General features: G+C 33.7%; 1 pseudogene; it reads left to right on the top strand.

Moving 5' to 3' along the window:
• Nucleotides 1-269: 269 nt before the first annotated feature.
• Nucleotides 270-1,231, top strand: LOC145015061 (dehydration-responsive element-binding protein 1A pseudogene; annotated as a pseudogene).
• The last annotated feature ends 17,455 nt before the right edge of the window (nucleotides 1,232-18,686 follow it).

The following is an 18,686-nucleotide window of genomic DNA, read 5'->3' as shown; positions in this document are numbered from 1 at the left end:
CCAAAAAAATCGAAAACCTTAGAAGAAAAATACATACCATAGGGACTATTTATGCAGTTTTGTCAAATTGGATATATATTTTGTTTTACTTTACCAAAACTCTTTTGTACTTCAATGACAACAATTATATCCATATGACTCAATCCGTATTTTAGGCAATACTGTAGGGACCAGACTTGTAATTTTACTATATATGCAAAATATCACGCGTGAAAAACAAATTAAATTATTAAAGCATCTTTCCTTCTACACCCTTCCTCCACCTCGTCTCTAACCTCACCTGTCACCAGTACACTCCACACTCCACATACTCCACAAATGTCTATATATCTACGTCTTAATTTGCATATCAATCACTCACAACTACTACCAACAACAACCATTACTTCACTCATAACCTGCAAACACTGAAAGTCTGAAACACATGGATGCCTTTATGGAATCGTATAACTCAGTTCCAGCATTATCATCGGAAAGCGTTCCTTTAGTTTGCATTTTGACCTCAAATTGCAGCACAACCTCTGTCTTTAATGCCCCTGCTGAAGCAGAAGTGATGCTGGCTTCACTGAACCCGAAGAAGAAGGCCGGAAGGAAGAAGTTCAGGGAGACCCGACATCCGGTGTACAGGGGAGTGAGAATGAGGGATAACGGGAAGTGGGTTTGTGAGTTAAGAGAGCCGAACAAGAACTTAAGGGTGTGGCTAGGGACTCATCCTACTGCTGTAATGGCAGCAAGAGCTCATGATGTGGCGGCGTTTGCCTTCAGAGGACGACGGGCGTGTTTGAATTTTGCTGATTCTGTGTGGCGGCTGCCGGTCCCGAAGTCTAGCAGTATTGTAGACATACAAAAGGCCGCTGCAGAAGCGGCGGAGGCTTTTAGATACACGGAGGATGTGGTGGAGGTTTTGGAAACGGTGGAGTTGCCGGAAATTCTGTTTTACGTGGATGAAGATGATGTTTTCGAGATGCCGGAGTTTTTTGCTAGCATGGCGGAGGGACTGATGGTTGCGCCTCCTCAGATGGTGGGGTATGGCTACTATGGGGATGACGTGGACTTTTGTGCTGACGAGTCATTATGGAGTTAGATCTAGATCATTTAGTGTGCATATATATATTCGATTCAGATTTAGATTTCAGATATATTGATTGATTTTCCCCCTCTCATGACTTGAACCAATGAGAATGTAAAAACTCTATCATCAATATAATAATACAAAATGATTTTACCATAATACATTCATGTGAACAACACTTGTTAATGTGCTATGTTTTTTAGAACACACTACCTCATTATTTATTGGTTTCGTCGAATTCACACAATTTTTGATTTTCGGTTTTGGGAAAAACAATCGATATACCAAAAGCGAATAAATCTTTTCATGGTCTAACGGTATACAAGCATAAACAATATATATATATATATATATATATATATATATATATATATATATATATATATATATATATATATATATATATATATATATATATACATATATATAATAATGTTATTGAAGATAAGACTTATATCGTTCGTGTTTGAATTTACAAAAATACCATTAATAAAGATGGTTGGTGAATGGTTCTTAACCAATGGTTGTTCTTTTATATATATATATATATATATATATATATATATATATATATATATATATATATAGATATATATATATATATATATATATATATATATATATATATATATATATATATATATATGGAAAATGAAATATACATTACAGCCTCACCTAAGCTTAGGTACTAAACCTTTTAAAAATACATTGTTGTACTATATAAAGATTATGGTTAATGGATTCACGATTAATACTTCAAGATGTAAATTCAAGATCGATACAATAGGGTTTAGGGTTTAGGGTTTAGAATTTAGGGTTTAGGGTTTAGGGTTAAGGTTTAGGGTTTAGGGTTTAGGGTTAGGGTTTAGGGTTTAGTGTTTAGATTAAGGGTTTAGGGTTTAGCTTTAGTGTTTAGGGTTTAAATTTAGGGTTTAGGTTTAGGTTTAGGGTTTAGTAATATTTACATGGATGAAGTAATAAAGGATAATTGAGGAAAGAAAACGAAGATGATAAAACGATAATGAAAGAAAGAAATGTTATGGAGAATGATATATTTGTTGGATTAATGTCTAAGTCCATAACTATAATTGGTAAGACTTGACCCGACCCGGCATGGTCCATTAGGGTTGCATGGCATCATGCACTTGGATAGACTATAATGAGAGAAATAAGACACTTACGGTTATTAATATATTATAAGTTCTAGTATATTAATAATAAGAATAATGAGATTATTTAATTAGTATTGATCAAGAATTAATCTAAAATTAATTAAGTGATCAAAAGAAGACTAATTAAATATATGGGTTGATTGTATAAATCATCCATACTTATATAGTGGGCTAATGCTCCATGGATTATCTAGTTGGGCCAAAACCCATATGATGCTCCATGGATGCTCCATGGTGTATTTGAACCCATGGATCCAAGGAAATGGAAAGTCATGACAATTAGGGTTTACCCTAATTGTAACACTATATAAAGATATTATTCTTCCCAAAATCGGACGACTAGATTATACTAGAGAGGGCTAACCGATTTCATGAAGTGTTCTAGTTTCTCTCAAGTTATTCCAAGTGTATTTGGTGTTGTGTGAACCATTTGAGGCATCACCACTTGAGGTGCTAGGCTCACAAGGTTTCAAGGAACACAAGCAACAACAAGGTATGTATTCTATCTTGTTATATTGATATATTGTATGCTAGATTAGGATAATACCTTGGATGTTTATATTTGCATGTATAATAGAGAAAACATAGATCCAAGGTATTTAGGGTTGCATGTACACTTAGGTGTGTTAGAATGCTCATAACCCAACAGTGGTATCAGAGCCTAGGCTTGTTTTCTTGTTATACCTGCAATAGAAGCTGAAAAATCGAGTTTTGATGCTGTCAGCCCAGTTGACTCGCCGAGTCCATAAAGGGACTCGACGAGTCCAAGGCAAAATGCATCCAACTCGCTGAGTTGTGTTCATGCACTCGACGAGTTGGACCCTAGACAGCATATCTTCGAGGTTTTTGGCTAGAAATGGACTAGGAACATTACCCTAAGTTGTTTTGAACTTATAAACTTGTTTTTAAATGTGGTAATGTTCATGCTAATCCATTTTCAAGATAATTGTCAATAGATTCATGTTTTGTATTAGTTTAAAGGTTAGACTAATTACATGAAAAAGTTTGATTTGAATTATCTTGTTCTTATGAGTTGCTTAGATTAATAGAAAAGTTGAGTGAAAAAAATTGTTTTCAATCCAAATTAATCTAAGAGTTGAGTATAAAATGTGTTTGTGTAACTTATCCTTAAGTTACATGAAGAGTCACATTAAAGACTCATAAAACTCATAAAGTTGGCAAAGGTTACAAAAAGATGAAGAGTCTTGTCCTTAAGTTATGGAGGTTCAAGAGTCACTTCATTAATAAATAAATAAATAAAATATGTAACCTTAATTAATTCCATAAGTTATAAAATAAAGAAAAGATTAATTCTTTATTAGTTTAAAGTCTTCCATAATTTGTCCACAAGTTATGGAACTTGAAGAGTTTTTGGATTAAAACTACTTTAAATACATAAGTTATGGAATTAATTAGTTTTGAATAGTTTCAAAACTTGCCCTCAAGTTTTGGAATTTGTAAAGTTTTCTCTTATGAATACTTTAATTCCAAGTTAGCCCTTAGAATTTTAAAAGTTAAAATTCAACCCTTATACTTTATAATATTATAAGTTAATAATATTTATATGTATAAGAGTAAAGTCGGTCTTACCGCTAGTACGCCTCATTCACGAAGCCGGTCTATAAGGTGGGTATAAGGTTGTTGCCTATAAAATGGCAATTTAATGGGTGTTCACTCTCACCCACCGCTCGCTTGACTGGTGGAGGGTCGTTAGCCGAACGGGTTTGACATGACTATAATTCTCCCTTCATTAAAAGTATTAATGATAAATACTAAGTAACTAAACTTTTAATAATACCCAATCTTAGTTACTTAGGAAAATGTGAATAAGGTGCTAATCCATGAAATTACACTTTGCACTTTGTTTAAGTCGGTTAGTGGAGCGTGTGTGGTTAACCGGCACACTAACTCGTATTTAACAAGGTAGGCAAAGGGTGACTTAATGTTTATCATAGTATCGATGTAGCGTGTGTGGTTAACCGGCACATCGATTGAGGGATAAACACTTAAGGGTACCCAGTAATTTGCATGGTTACTTCACACCTTGTTTTGTGATCCTCGGCATCCCAGTCACAAAACCTGAAGGGCACACTCGAGATTGAAACATGCCATTGAACAGTTCAATGAATCTCAAAAGATCTAGGAGTTTCAAAACCAATTAAAACCTAATAATACATTTCGTTTATCATGGTGGAAATTGGTGAATCGTCATTCACCTACCTTCAAATTGTTTTATAGCTTGGATTACGGCATACCTCTTCTAAGTTATAAAATAGTTTGTTGGGTCCTAGCCTTAATATTTTCATATTGGGTGTCATATTAAGGACTCAAAGATCAACTATCTTGAATATCTCCCATAACATGTCTGGATTAGACATTTATGATCTTCCCAAATCTCTTGAAACAAGCTTTCCTAGATGAAGATGATATCCCATGGAAATCATACTTTTTTTCACCTCCTCCAATTATTCTCCCAACCCCACAAGTTCTTGAAAAGTTTAAGGTCACTCAAGCCCTATTGACAAGGCAAGGTCTAGGTGTGATCACATCTTGGAGATGTAGTCACATATTGACAAGCCGGGAGAGTTGGGTGTCAATGTCTTGAGAAAGTTGGTGGTTCAATCACTTTCTAAGTCACATAGTGAGTTCCTTTGGGACACCTATGAAATAGACTATGACAAGACCCTTAAAGATCTTATCTATTGTTAAGATCAACTTCCTGAAACTTTATGGACATTGACAATGGTGAACTATGAAATAGACTATGACAAGACCCTTAAAGATCTTATCTATTGTTAAGTCCACTAATCTAACTCTGTTAAGTTTCTGTTCTGAGATTCCTGATACATAATGTGACTGGGTCACATGGTAATGTTTTAAGAATCAAAGAAAAGTAAAGGAACTTAAAGAAAGGATATGCTGAATCTGATCGCGTAGATGGATTTCTATCGCGTAGTTTGAAAAATCGGATTCTTGAGCTACTTCTTAGGAGTTATGAGATATTGTTTAGGAATAGATAACAACAAGTTTTCATATGGATTGTAAGGATAAGTTTTTCCGCATAGTTTTAAAATAAAAGAAAATTTTTGATTTTATTTATTTTAAAATATCCTTACAATGGCATTTGAGGAAAAATTGTTGCTTATACGATTCCATTAATAGCAAGAGTGGAAGTATGAAATTGATTCTTTCATTTGTGGTAATGTCTAAATTTACCAAACAAGGAAAGATTCTCATCATCCAAAGTCTTAATTGGACCGGGACTTGGAATCATGCAAATTCTATAGCGTGATGAATGAGAACTTTCAAGTATTGGAAAATTAAGACTAATTACTTATTCACATGAATGTGTGAGTCAAGTAATGGACTAAGGGGTCGAGTACATAGTCATGTGCACTGATTAAGTCCACCACAAAAGATATAAGGCTATTCGTCATAGTTTACTAAAGCTTAGTAAATATGATTATACTTACAAGCGTAAGTGTAACTCTGAGACATTGGAAAAAGGTTCCAATGTAAGGCAGAGCGAATAAGAAGAATCAAATTAGGCAGAAGGATAAAAGTTTCTCAAATCTGAAAAGATGAGAGAGTACTTTAGTATCAGCTTTGTGATCATCTTAATGATTAAGAAACCATATCAAAAATTTGTTCTCTAAGGAAGTCTTAGTGCATTCTTATGACTAAGAAGAAGGGATCTTGAAATTGTTGAAATGGTTAAATCAAGAAGATGAGTCATACTTCGTTCCAATACAAGTCTTGGAGTCATACTCCAAGATTGTAATTTGAGTGACATGTCTTAAAGAAGGTTTAAAACACTTGACAAATGTAAGAGTAAAGTTTTCTACTCTTGTACATTTGAAATTGGTAAGTTGTGATGTTTTGGATAAAACAAAGACCAACTTCGGCCAATTGTGTGAAGTGTTTGTCTTGATTAGAATCCACACTATCTCTTGGATGTTTGACAAGGAAGTCTTATAGGTCAAGAGGACAGTGGGAGTCTTAAAGGTCTTGAAATTCTCAAGAACTAATCAAGAATGAAACCTGAAGTTCTTCACTAGCACACGACTTGAGGTTTATAACCTATCGTGTTGACATATTCTGTGCCCATTCTAGTCAAAGTTGGGCTTTGCATATGAGTTCTTAGAGTTCTCAATGTGTTGCACAACAACTTGGAAGCAATGGTAGGCCCTTGAGCTGCCAGGTGGCAAGAAATTAAGATTGAGTTCAATCCATATGGTTTTGGATTTGTCATTATCCTTGTCCTGTGATTATGGTTTTGACAAATTCATATGGGTAGGAACTCATACACCATTAAATCTAAGTGTCATAAGGTTTCTCTCCGATTCATGAAAATGATGGTGAGGAAACACTTCCACTAAGTAGATTTTAGCTAGATAGCAATTGTGATCTCAAAGTCGTTAGTGGAGCGTGTGTGGTTTACCGACACACTAACTAGGACTTGTGAGAAATGGCAAAGGTCAAAAACGATCAAGACTATGATTACGACATCCCTTTTCATAGTTCTTAAAATTGTTTTGACACACCCATGAGCTATCTAAGGGAAGGTGTATGTTTTGATAAAGTCTTATCAAAACAATCTAGTATCAGAAATCTGAACTTTGGTAAGAAAGTCAATAAAGTATTGATTTCTAGAAGTCGAGCTTTCTGAGTATATGTCAAAGCTAGTGGGAGCATAAGTGTTATGCTAATAATCATCATGTTAGTGGGAGCATGATAATTACGATAAGTATTGCAAGCTAGCAATGTTAATTATAGAAAACAAAAGGTTTCAATTGGGAAAAAGTTGTTTTGCTATAATTAAGGGAGAGGAAATTATACTTCATCTCAAATCTATAAGCTTAGATCATGAGGTTTTAATCATTTAGTCAAGAATATATATGAATTTCATGTTGGAATGGCTCAACATAAGGAAATTCTGTATATGGGTCCATTATTTGCGTTCTAAAATTCAATTATGATTACGGCATCCCTTTTCATAATCTGAATTATGAGAACTTGGCAAATAGAAATGGAAATGTTATAGCAAAAGACTGGTTTAGTCTTTATGTGAGACATCATGAATTGTGTCCCATATGCTTCGGATATAGGATCGATTACATGTGCTATATTCATCCTTTCTAAAAATTTCCAAATGCCTGGGGCATTAAGAATGGAAAAGGTTTAGAACTGGATATGACTAAAAGGATTAAACAATTGTCGAGGACAATCTAAGGTTTACCAAAGATTGGTTGCTCAAGGACAGTTGGAAGTATAGTGATAATTCTGGAAGGACCATATTGACATAATCTGTAAGGAGGCAACTCTTGTTCAGAAGTGATAGTCGAAATGGAATCTGGAAATGTTTCAAAGTTAGAATTTTCAATCTGTTTAAGATTAAGGAAACTTAATGCATGAAGGATGGTTCCAAGGACTTGATCTCCTTTGGAATGCTCTGTAATGATTGTTGTTAAGTCTTTCTGACTTTGTGCATAATCATTACAAGAGGATCGATGCATATAAGTTTAGAATCTAACAGATTTCAGTAAATGGCATGAATTTGGAATTCTTGCATTTGCAGTAAGGATTTGGGAGTGTGAAAAGAGAATCATTGAAGTTATGTTCATTTGATCTAGTTCACAAAATAAAGATCATAGTCAAACATATTATGCATACTTGGTGTATGGCATGACTATTGTTTAGAAAACATAGTGTGCATGCTTGGAGCATGGGACAACTATTGTTTTAAATTCAAGAATAATGTTGATAGCTGAAACAATATACAATGAATAATGTGTAATCATATGGTGATAAATAAAAGGAGTTTTATTTATATTCATAAGTTCTGAGACCATATTGGATTCAATTATTATTGTGTTTCACTTTGCATGTTTTGACTTCCCGAATAAACTAGGTTATTCTTCCGGAATGACTAAGTTATTCAAACCATCCACAGTCGGTCATATGTTGGAAGTAGATATGAATTAAGACTGTCATGAGTTGGCTTGTAGAGGTCTAAGTTGTTGGACAAATGGCTACAACACTCATGAGTGCTCATAAGTTCTGAGTATTGGATTCAACCCGCGCTCATTGGAATCACTTCATGGATTTTATCACGAGTGATCATGAGACGATAATATCTTATATTCTTCAAACCTAGAGATATGAGTTGTTACTATGAGTTGGTTGTACATTAATTGCACGAAACTGCATTTGGTAACTCGGTGCTATAAAACGTGTCTTTATGTATGATTCAACAAGTAGTAGAACAAGCCATATGAGTCGAAGTTTATCCATTCCTTTTACCTTCGGGATGAAAGCGATATCTGTGGGCCCCTCGATGATTTGATGATGATAAATGGAAGTGCTCGGCCGGGCCAGGACTGATTTGATTTGTTCAATTAGTCAGTCGTCATAAATCGGAAATCGGGAAACAACTAATGGACAGAGAGAATGATTATAATCCATGTCTCAGTCCATATAATATCTAGAATGGAGGAATATATGATCCCTTATCTAATGGACAAGTCGTTGACAAAAATCAGAGTTCATCTACAAGGTCAGAGTTCGACAGAAGCTTTTGAGAGCTACGATTGCTAGTTGGTTCCTGAATTCATACGCAATAATAGTTTTAGACTTATCCAAGTGGGAGACTGTTGGATTAATGTCTAAGTCCATAACTATAATTGGTAAGACTTGACCCGACCCGGCATGGTCCATTTGGGTTGCATGGCATCATGCACTTGGATAGACTATAATGAGAGAAATAAGACACTTACGGTTATTAATATATTATAAGTTCTAGTATATTAATAATAAGAATAATGAGATTATTTAATTAGTATTGATCAAGAATTAATCTAGAATTAATTAAGTGATCAAAAGAAGACTAATTAAATATATGGGTTGATTGTATAAATCATCCATACTTATATAGTGGGCTAATGCTCCATGGATTATCTAGTTGGGCCAAAACCCATATGATGCTCCATGGATGCTCCATGGTGTATTTGAACCCATGGATCCAAGGAAATGGAAAGTCATGACAATTAGGGTTTACCCTAATTGTAACACTATATAAAGATATTATTCTTCCCAAAATCGGACGACTAGATTATACTAGAGAGGGCTAACCGATTTCATGAAGTGTTCTAGTTTCTCTCAAGTTATTCCAAGTGTATTTGGTGTTGTGTGAACCATTTGAGGCATCACCACTTGAGGTGCTAGGCTCACAAGGTTTCAAGGAACACAAGTAACAACAAGGTATGTATTCTATCTTGTTATATTGATATATTGTATGCTAGATTAGGATAATACCTTGGATGTTTATATTTGCATGTATAATAGAGAAAACATAGATCCAAGGTATTTAGGGTTGCATGTACACTTAGGTGTGTTAGAATGCTCATAACCCAACAATATTTACCAAGTGAAACCAAACCGGGTATATTTAGCATGTTAAAACAACATATTTTAGAAGTTTAGTACCTAAGCTTAGGTGAGGCTGTAATGTGTATTCGCTATCCCCATATATATATATATATATATATATATATATATATATATATATATATATATATATATATATATATATATATATATATATGGTAAAGTGAATATACCTAACAATCTTATATAAGCTTAGGTACCTAACCTCATTAAACTACATCATTTTGCTTTAAAATTTCATTGCAATCATCCAAGGTTCTTAAACTTCATCCCTAAACATGATTTACTTCAAACAATTTTGGAAATTCATCATTATATTTCTCCTACATCCTTTCATTTGTAGCGGTAGGATATGAAGCTCATCAGGTGGTATTCGATAGAAAGACGTGATTTAAAAGAAAGATATTGGTGAAAGCCCAAAGATTTTGGAAGTAATCCTGTTATGGGGTTGAAGTTTAAGAACCTTAGACAATTACAATATAAATATGGTACAAACCGATATAGTATTATGGAGTTAGGTACCTAAGCTTATATAAGATTGTTAGGTATATTCACTTTACCCATTTGTTAAGAACCATTCACCAACCATCTTTATTAAGGGCATTTTTGTAAAATCAAACACTAGCAATATAAATCTTATCTTCAATAACATTATTACATTCATATATAGAAGGTAAAATGACACACTAGTCCTATATTATATTTCGATTTCTTCCTTTCAGTCCTTAGAGGAACAATCATTTTTTTCCGGGCCGATTTGACCACTCTGGACAAAATGAAGGTATAACTTGGTTACCCATTTACCACATAGACATTGTCCTATTTTCCGGTCAAAAAAGTTTCTACTCCTCTCTCAATTATTTCTCAATCTAAAATTCACACAACTAAGATCGTAGAAGCCACGGAAAATGTAACTTTATTGGTTTGATTGTCAATCATTGATTTCATTTCTTCTAATAGATTATCTTTCATATCAGTTGAATCAAATTTTGATATCGTCGATTTTAGTTTTTATTGATCTCTTGCTTTAGTCAAAATCATGTTAAATTCTTCTGATACTGTACATTCTACAGCAAATCTAAACTCTGCTAATGATCTGTTTTCCTTCATTATTCTGATAATCCTGGAACAAATCTAGTTTCTCAAATCTTCACCGGTGAAAATTACAATTCATGGAGTCGTGCAATGCTAATCTCGCTTTCAACCAAGAACAAAATTGACTTCAATGGTACTTTTCCCAAACCGAGTCCAGATGATCCAGTTCGTTTCAAATCCTGTTCTTATTTCTAACTTTCTCTATTTGATCATCGCACAACTGAAGAAGCACCTTCTCCGAAGATCAACAAAAATTGAAGAATCGATAACCTCTAGCTCATAATATTCTTTAGTAATTTTGTTTAATTACTCTTAGTTTTACTATCTAAGACAACAATGAAAGTAAACTTTTTGTAACTCATTGATAAATAATTATCCATTTAAATTTGAGTCTGAAACGTTGATTGACCCGCAATGGATTCATAGTTCGTAGTCACCATGTATGGCCCGTTCAGTTTTTAATTGATACCTATCTTTGGAGTGGTTCTGAAGTGTTACTTCAAGATGTTACGTGTTATCCTTAATTAAGAAATGGAAGTGATTGTTGAAGTTGATAGCTTTGGAATGCTAATCTAATTCAATGATCAAGGGAAAATGTCAAAATCGATGATGGATTTTTGACTTTCAAATTAAAATTAGATTTCGAATTGACCGAGAATGAATTATTTAGATGGTTTGTTATGATTCGACAAAAAAAGAAAGGAATATCAAAATTGATGTCTATAGAATGACGTTAGATGAATGTGTGTGATACGAAGCTTATTGGAATTGATTTGTTTGAGTGCCAATCAAAGAAAATTGAAGATGATACAATATGGAAGTAAAAAAATTGGTGTTTGTAATTTTAATTGAAAATGGATTCGAAGTTTTTTGCTAACTCATAGAGTACATTTATGTGATTTTTGACTCTTAAAATAAGATTTTGAGTTTTAAATGGAAAAATGCTTAAGTGGCATATGAAACTAGCTAATATAGGCTAGAGGGACTGTTGGTCATTTTAGTGTCACCATGTCATTTTAAGTAACTCGAATTGACATATGAGCTAATGAGCTTCATAATTTGTACGCTAATATATATACGGGGTTGTGCGGAGTGCACATATATATATATATATATATATATATATATATATATATATATATATATATATATATATATATATATATATATAAGATCGAATTAGAAGCCGGTTCGACGATTAGTCGGGGTCCAGGGGAAGCTCCCATGGGTCTGGGGTTTCCAAAGGGGCAGCGCACCTAGCAGGGTCCAAGGGGCAAAGCCCCTGGCTGGTACATAGTCGAAAATTCAATTTCTTGAGGGTGATTATGGTAAAACTAACGAAACTCGCTAGTTTTAGTAACCCTAATCCGGATTATCCTGACTTGCTTCCAAAGCAACAAAGGACGGCCCAACCTTAATGAAACCCTAATCTCGATAAATATATAAACAGCTCTTCCTCTTCAGAAGAAGGTTACAAATTTTAGCTCTCATTTTCATCAAACTCTCACATAATCTCTCTAGCAAATTGGCTTACGATTTCTGTGCCTAGAATCGTAAGTGTCCACTTGAATTATCCTAGGCTGAATTTCTTGCAACCCGAGCATAGGGTAGAAATATCAGTACGGAAAGTGTTCTCACAATCCAAGTTGCTATCCAGATCTCCACTACAAACCCTAATTTTTCTTATAGGGACTAAAAAGACAAGTTACTTCAAAGTTTATTCCCTCATAAAGCATGAAAATAAATTGTGGGATTGAATGAGAAAATTTGAAATACATCGTTGGGCCATTGTGTCATTTTCCCTATTTAGAAACACTCTCAACTTCTCTCATTCTCTCTCCACCCATCTTTAAGAGCACACAAACTCTAACACCATTTTCTCTGACTACTACCAACACCATCGCCATCGTCAAAACTCTTATGTCATTTTCTTCTACTATCATATCTACAAGCTATTCTCAAACCAACAACCACTTGACGTATCTGATCTCTAACAGATCATGATTCCAATGACTTTCCTTTGTTCTTCTTGCTTAAATCTAGTTAGATCCAAGTGCTTTCAATGGTTTTTCTTGTTTCCAACTGTCTTCCTAGTCCAAATTTTTCTAGATGTGGTTAGATCTAAGTGAATCCGACTTTTGACAGCTCTAAACTTTCGTCTCCGGCGTTAGTTTTGTGATTTCGAGCCATCGTTAGTGTTTCCACCGCCACCACCTCCAATCACCAGCGGTATACCCCCAGTTTACAACCACATGGTCTTCCTTGTCTACCATATTCGTGATCGATCATCGTTTTTACCTACTCCTGCGGCTTCACCTTCACCAGAAAAGAACTTGAAACATTGTTCATTTTGATGCCTCTCATTCCATAACCCTAGGTAGAACATTACAGTTGTGATTTCATCAACAAGGCTCTCAGATTTAAAGTGTTTCGGTTTAGATCTACGATATCCGACAATAGATCTATAATCTCTGGTGATAGATCTATAATTTTTGTCACTAGATCTATGGTTTATGCCTACGGATCAATAATCTCTGATGAGATTGAGGATCTACAATTGAGATCACCGTCAACCACCACCATCGTTGCTGCCTTGTCATTCCAATTAACCACCACCAACTCACAACATCTATTTCTTTATGATATATGATGAAATATCACTGGTTCTGCATGAGGTATGTCGATTTTTTCAAATTGTTTTTACTGATGTTAAGCTGTGAATTTAACGTTTTAGTCTCTTATTTGTTTTTTTAATTTTGTTAATCTTAGTTTTACCTGCTATTAAGTTATGAATCCAAGTTTATTTATCTTATTTGTTAGTGTGTGAATTTAATGTTTTACACAGTTTATATTTTATGGCTGTTATGATGTGGATTGAATTTAGAATGTGTGTTATTATGTTAATGTTTTCTCAAATAATGTGAATTTAGCCCTTTTTAAGTTGGAAATTTTATTATTTTAATATTTCAATTATTGTTTAGTTATGTTAATGTTAGTTATAACTATTATTAATAAGAAAATGTAACTTTTAAGCTATGAATTCATGAGTTTTTATAAGTATTCATGTATAAATTACTATCCAAACTAGTTTATTAAACTGAATATGGTTGTAAATGTGTAATTTTTGATGTATTAAACTGTAAATTTATTATATTAAGTTGTGAATTTTGTGTATTAAACTGTAAATCAGTTGTATTAAGCTGTAATTTGACTATATTAAGTTGTGAGTTAACTGTATTAATGTAACACCCATAGATTCGGGCTACTCAATTAGGATATAATAAATGTTAAAAATGACTTTTCAAATCAAGAACAGTCTTCACCTCAAGTTGACACTGCTCTTTTACAGTCATCCCCTGTTCAATCTATCACGGAAATTCCTCTATCACCTCAACGACAAGTTTTTGTTTCTATCTCTCTGTTCTCTACTCTTCATACTGCTGCTATTTTTCAAGGGGGGGGGGGGGGGGGGTCCAAATCTTCAAACTTTCAAGCATCAGTGCTTTCTCAACTTAGAGTTTTGGTTAATTTAACAAAGTCGTTGGGGGAAACAACTTAGTAAAATTGAAGCTGATGTGGTAAATATTAAATGCATCATAACTATTGTGGACAATTCTAAAGAGATTAGTGATTCTCCTATGAACTCCCCACATTGACTAATGATGATAGAAGGGGAAATTTTACTTTTGTCTTGATAATACCTTCATTCTACGATAATTCTATGTCTCCCGATATACTATTGATGCCAAAAAAGGGAGAGTCTCAGAAGCATTCATTTTCTCAGGGGGAGCTCAAGTATGCAGTTGAAAGCAAAGCTTTTAGTTTTGACATCTTCAGATATGGGGAGATATATGGGTGGATTGTAAGGTCACGTCTTATATGATCTGATGAGTCAAACATTATTCACACGCTGTCCACCAACGTTTGAACCAACGTAAGCATCGGCGCCAATGCCAGCGCCGTCGTCTACATAGTATCAGCGACAACATGATTTTTTGTATGAAGTTCTATACTTTTGTATATTATTCGGTTAGACACTTTGTAATTATAGATAACTTTGTATTTATAGAATAGATATATAATCCGTAATCTTAGTGATTATGATCAAACTACACGTAGATTAGACTACATCCCCAAAATAAAGGGATTTCCATTTATTGTAATCGTATAGTCATGTATTAGGGCCAAACCCTAATGCATCTTGGTGATTATCTTTGTGACCGCTTTGTACACCGTTTTCTTTGTAAAAATACTTTTCTTAGTGAAAAACCATTTTTTTGATAATCATTGTTCTTTTTGTTTTTACTTGTCTTTATACTTGTTTGTATATGATCAAGCGAACAATCAATGTCAAATGATATATATATTAATTACTGTCACATACCTTTTATTAATGTGAGTTGAGATCGAAACACATGAAACCATATTTTCTTTTCTAGATATTATATATTAAATAGTAAAAACATATATTCTATATAATACATCTAATAAAACATATTTGCATTTAATAACTTTCAAATATAATCAAAATATACACAACAAATACAAAAGTTGAAAACGAAAAATTATAAATCTTTAATCTTAAATTCAAATATATGAAATCTATAATCGTAAATTGTCCAACCTTCCAAAATAAATATTCCATCAGCACTAAATAATTTTGAATATTTTTTCTTTGAAAAATCAAAATTGTCTATTTTTCTATAGGAATTTTATAAATATTAACATGATTACACGAAAAATACCTATTTCATAAGCCAATCAATATCTTCATTTACTATTTATTTTCTTCAATTAAAAAAATATAATTCTCAAAAATAATTATTTGAGTAAATAAAAACTTTTATTTTTATTTATCGAAACATTACTAATTATGATTCGCCAACAAAACTTTGCAACTGTTTATTAATATTCTACATAAGTTGTACCTAATTTAGCTAAAATAAATGTTTCATAAGGTTATAAAAGTTTAATTCTAACATACTTCTTTAAATTTCTTTCCGTTATGTATTTTTTTACAACTCCTTCATATGTATGAATACAAAGAAAAATAATTATATTCTTAATATAGATAAAGGTGGTGAAGTATTTTCACTATATATAAAAAGTCAGTATAAAATTAATGAAACAGAAAAATTCAAGACATGAACTTGAGCAACAATAAATTTGATCACAATTGTACAACCGACGAATCCAAACTAAATTTAATTAGCAAACATCGTAGGATATTATGTAATATCCAAATCATAGACACCATTTTTGTAATATTCATTCAAAATATATCAAAGTGAAATGTCTAAATATAAAAAATAATAATAATAATTTGAATTACAACACCCATAGAAATGAATCTGAACCCCAAATATAACACCAAACACACCATATAATTAAATAAAATATATGAATGTATAGTCACGAAGATTAACACCAAAAAATCAAACACTGTTAAATGTTATTTACTCCCAATGCACCAAAAAAATAAACTCTTTTGCTAAATGTGATTTAGTCTCAATTCAAAGAAAAAAAGTTGGACACCAAAGGTACATCTGGACCCATCATCTTAAGATATGTTAATTGCCTCTATTGATTTTTTTAATCAAATCTTACAACCAAACGAAATGCTCCAACCGTATTTTAAATGATATATAATTCTACTATTTTATCTATGTAATTAGTTTCTACGCAAGGTGCATAAATTCACCTAATTTCTAATAGAAAGTTATTAAGTGAATGAATGATACATTGGAGCACCTAATAGAAAGTTATTAAGTGAATGAATAATACATTGGGAGCCAAAATTTTGATAGGAGTGGCTCACATTGTCTTGTGCATTAACACAATAATTCTACTCTCTCTCTCTCTCTCTCTCTCTCTATATATATATATATATATATATATATATATATATATATATATATATATATATATATATATAAAAGATCATTTGTAAATAGATAATTATTATGTGAATGTATAACTCAATGTGAGCCAATCGTGTGTGTGTGTGTGTGTGTGTGTGTGTGTATATATATATATATATATATATATATATAGGGTCATGATCTTTTGCGAACCCATATTTTCCCACAAACTTATTCATGTGAGGCTTTTTTTAAGTGACTTAAGGCATTAAATTGGTCATATAGAAGCGCATATGCAAAAACAAATTCAAAAAAAAGTGTGCACGGGGTTTAATGAAATCCTGATTTTAGGGTGTTGCACGTATATAAGATCCTTAAGTACCTAGGGCTGACCTTTTTATCAGCCTCCATTGTCCTAAAACCGTAATCTCGAACCCAAATAGCAATTTTGATTGTTTTTAGCCTTGGTCTTGATTTTTGTGGTTTGTACTCCGTGTATTGTTAGAATTAGAAGTTGGAAGACTCATTCATTGGAAGGAAGCCTACATCCAGATTTAGCTCTATCTTTTGGTGACTTTTGAGGTATAAAGTTTCTACCATATCTACTTTCTTCTTAGAACTCTTCATGTTATGGTTTTATGCTTCTTTGTCCCTTTTTGGTTGATCTTGATGGGTTAAAGCTGTTTCAGAAGCTAAATCTTGTAGATCTAGATGTTCGGATGGTCCTTTATGCTTAAAGGTGCAAAATTTATGGTGTTTATGGTCTCATACATGCATTAAGTCATTTATTAAGCTCTTTTGAGCTCTAAGAGCCCCATTAGGCCATGCATGCACGTAAAGTTTGCAACTTTACGTGATAAACCATCTTAAGGAAGTCAGATCTAAGTTAGGGTTGAGATCTTAATTGGTTAAGAACTGGAAAATGGAAGCTGGCCAAATGGGGGAATATGTTGGGCGTAAAAGCATGTACACTTAGCCTATAAGCCCCAAAGCTAGTACATCACATGTATGACACCAATGCCGACCCATGATCTGTTATCGACAATCGGGGGTTGACTTTCTGTAACTCGACCAAAGAACAGGTAGGACTAGCCTCAGCCGCTCTTCGAGGGGTTGCTTAGCCGGGATGGAAGGCAACCGGAAAGCGAGTTTTCTGTTACTAAGACAGCATCAAAGAACCGTCAGTCGTTCATTGGATAGGAAATCTGGAATGGAAAGTACAGCAGTCGCTACTATAATCTCAAACAAGAACCGAGATGAACTCGAAGACAGAACCCTCCAGTCTAGGCGGATTTCTTCCCTTTTCTAGCTATTCCCCTGATTCTCGATACCCGCTCCTTGGCACTAGTGAATTGCTATCAGAAGTTGCTATAATCAATGTATCGAATTCCTAATTCGAAGAATCGGTCGGTCTAACGACTTCTTATTAATGCTATCCGCCCAAAAGTTGGAAACTCAATAGCTAGCTTCCCTGCTTCCTTTCCTTCCCTTGAAGCAATTCCTCGAACAACAGAACAAGAAAGAGGTCTCTTCCTGGCTCTTCTTCCTAGTCCTAGATTTGAGTTACTAGCATCATTAACCGGCCGAGATACGATTCAAGGTCGGAGCAGCTAATCCACACCTTTTAAGAGCAGGAGACTCATACTAGCTCTTTGCTTTTGTCCCGCTTGGTTCAATTAATTGGATAACTCAAAAAGAAGCGGGCTTGATTGTTGTGATTCCTTTGCTGTTCAGCGTGATCTTGAGCCGATCTTCTTAATTCAATAGCAAAAGCCGTTTCGAAATGCCAGGGCAAAAGACGTATGGACTCACTAGCTATATTGCCTTCGTCGAAGTCATTTCATAAAGAAACCAAGAATTCTGCTATTTGATGAGCTGCTTACCTCCCTTGATTTCCTATTCGTGACTCGAAACAATTCGTTATTGGCAGGCTAAGCTACTGATTCTAAGAAAGCAGCAACACCTTACTATCATCGACAACAGCACGTACAGCATCAACGCCTCCACCTAACACCTCCGTAAGGCCTACCATTACCGTTA

The sequence above is a fragment of the Lactuca saligna genome, chromosome 9 (assembly GCF_052625555.1).
Source record: "Lactuca saligna cultivar CGN05327 chromosome 9, ASM5262555v1, whole genome shotgun sequence".
Classification (NCBI taxonomy): Eukaryota; Viridiplantae; Streptophyta; class Magnoliopsida; order Asterales; family Asteraceae; genus Lactuca; species Lactuca saligna.
This window is presented reverse-complemented; position numbering and strand designations above follow the sequence as displayed.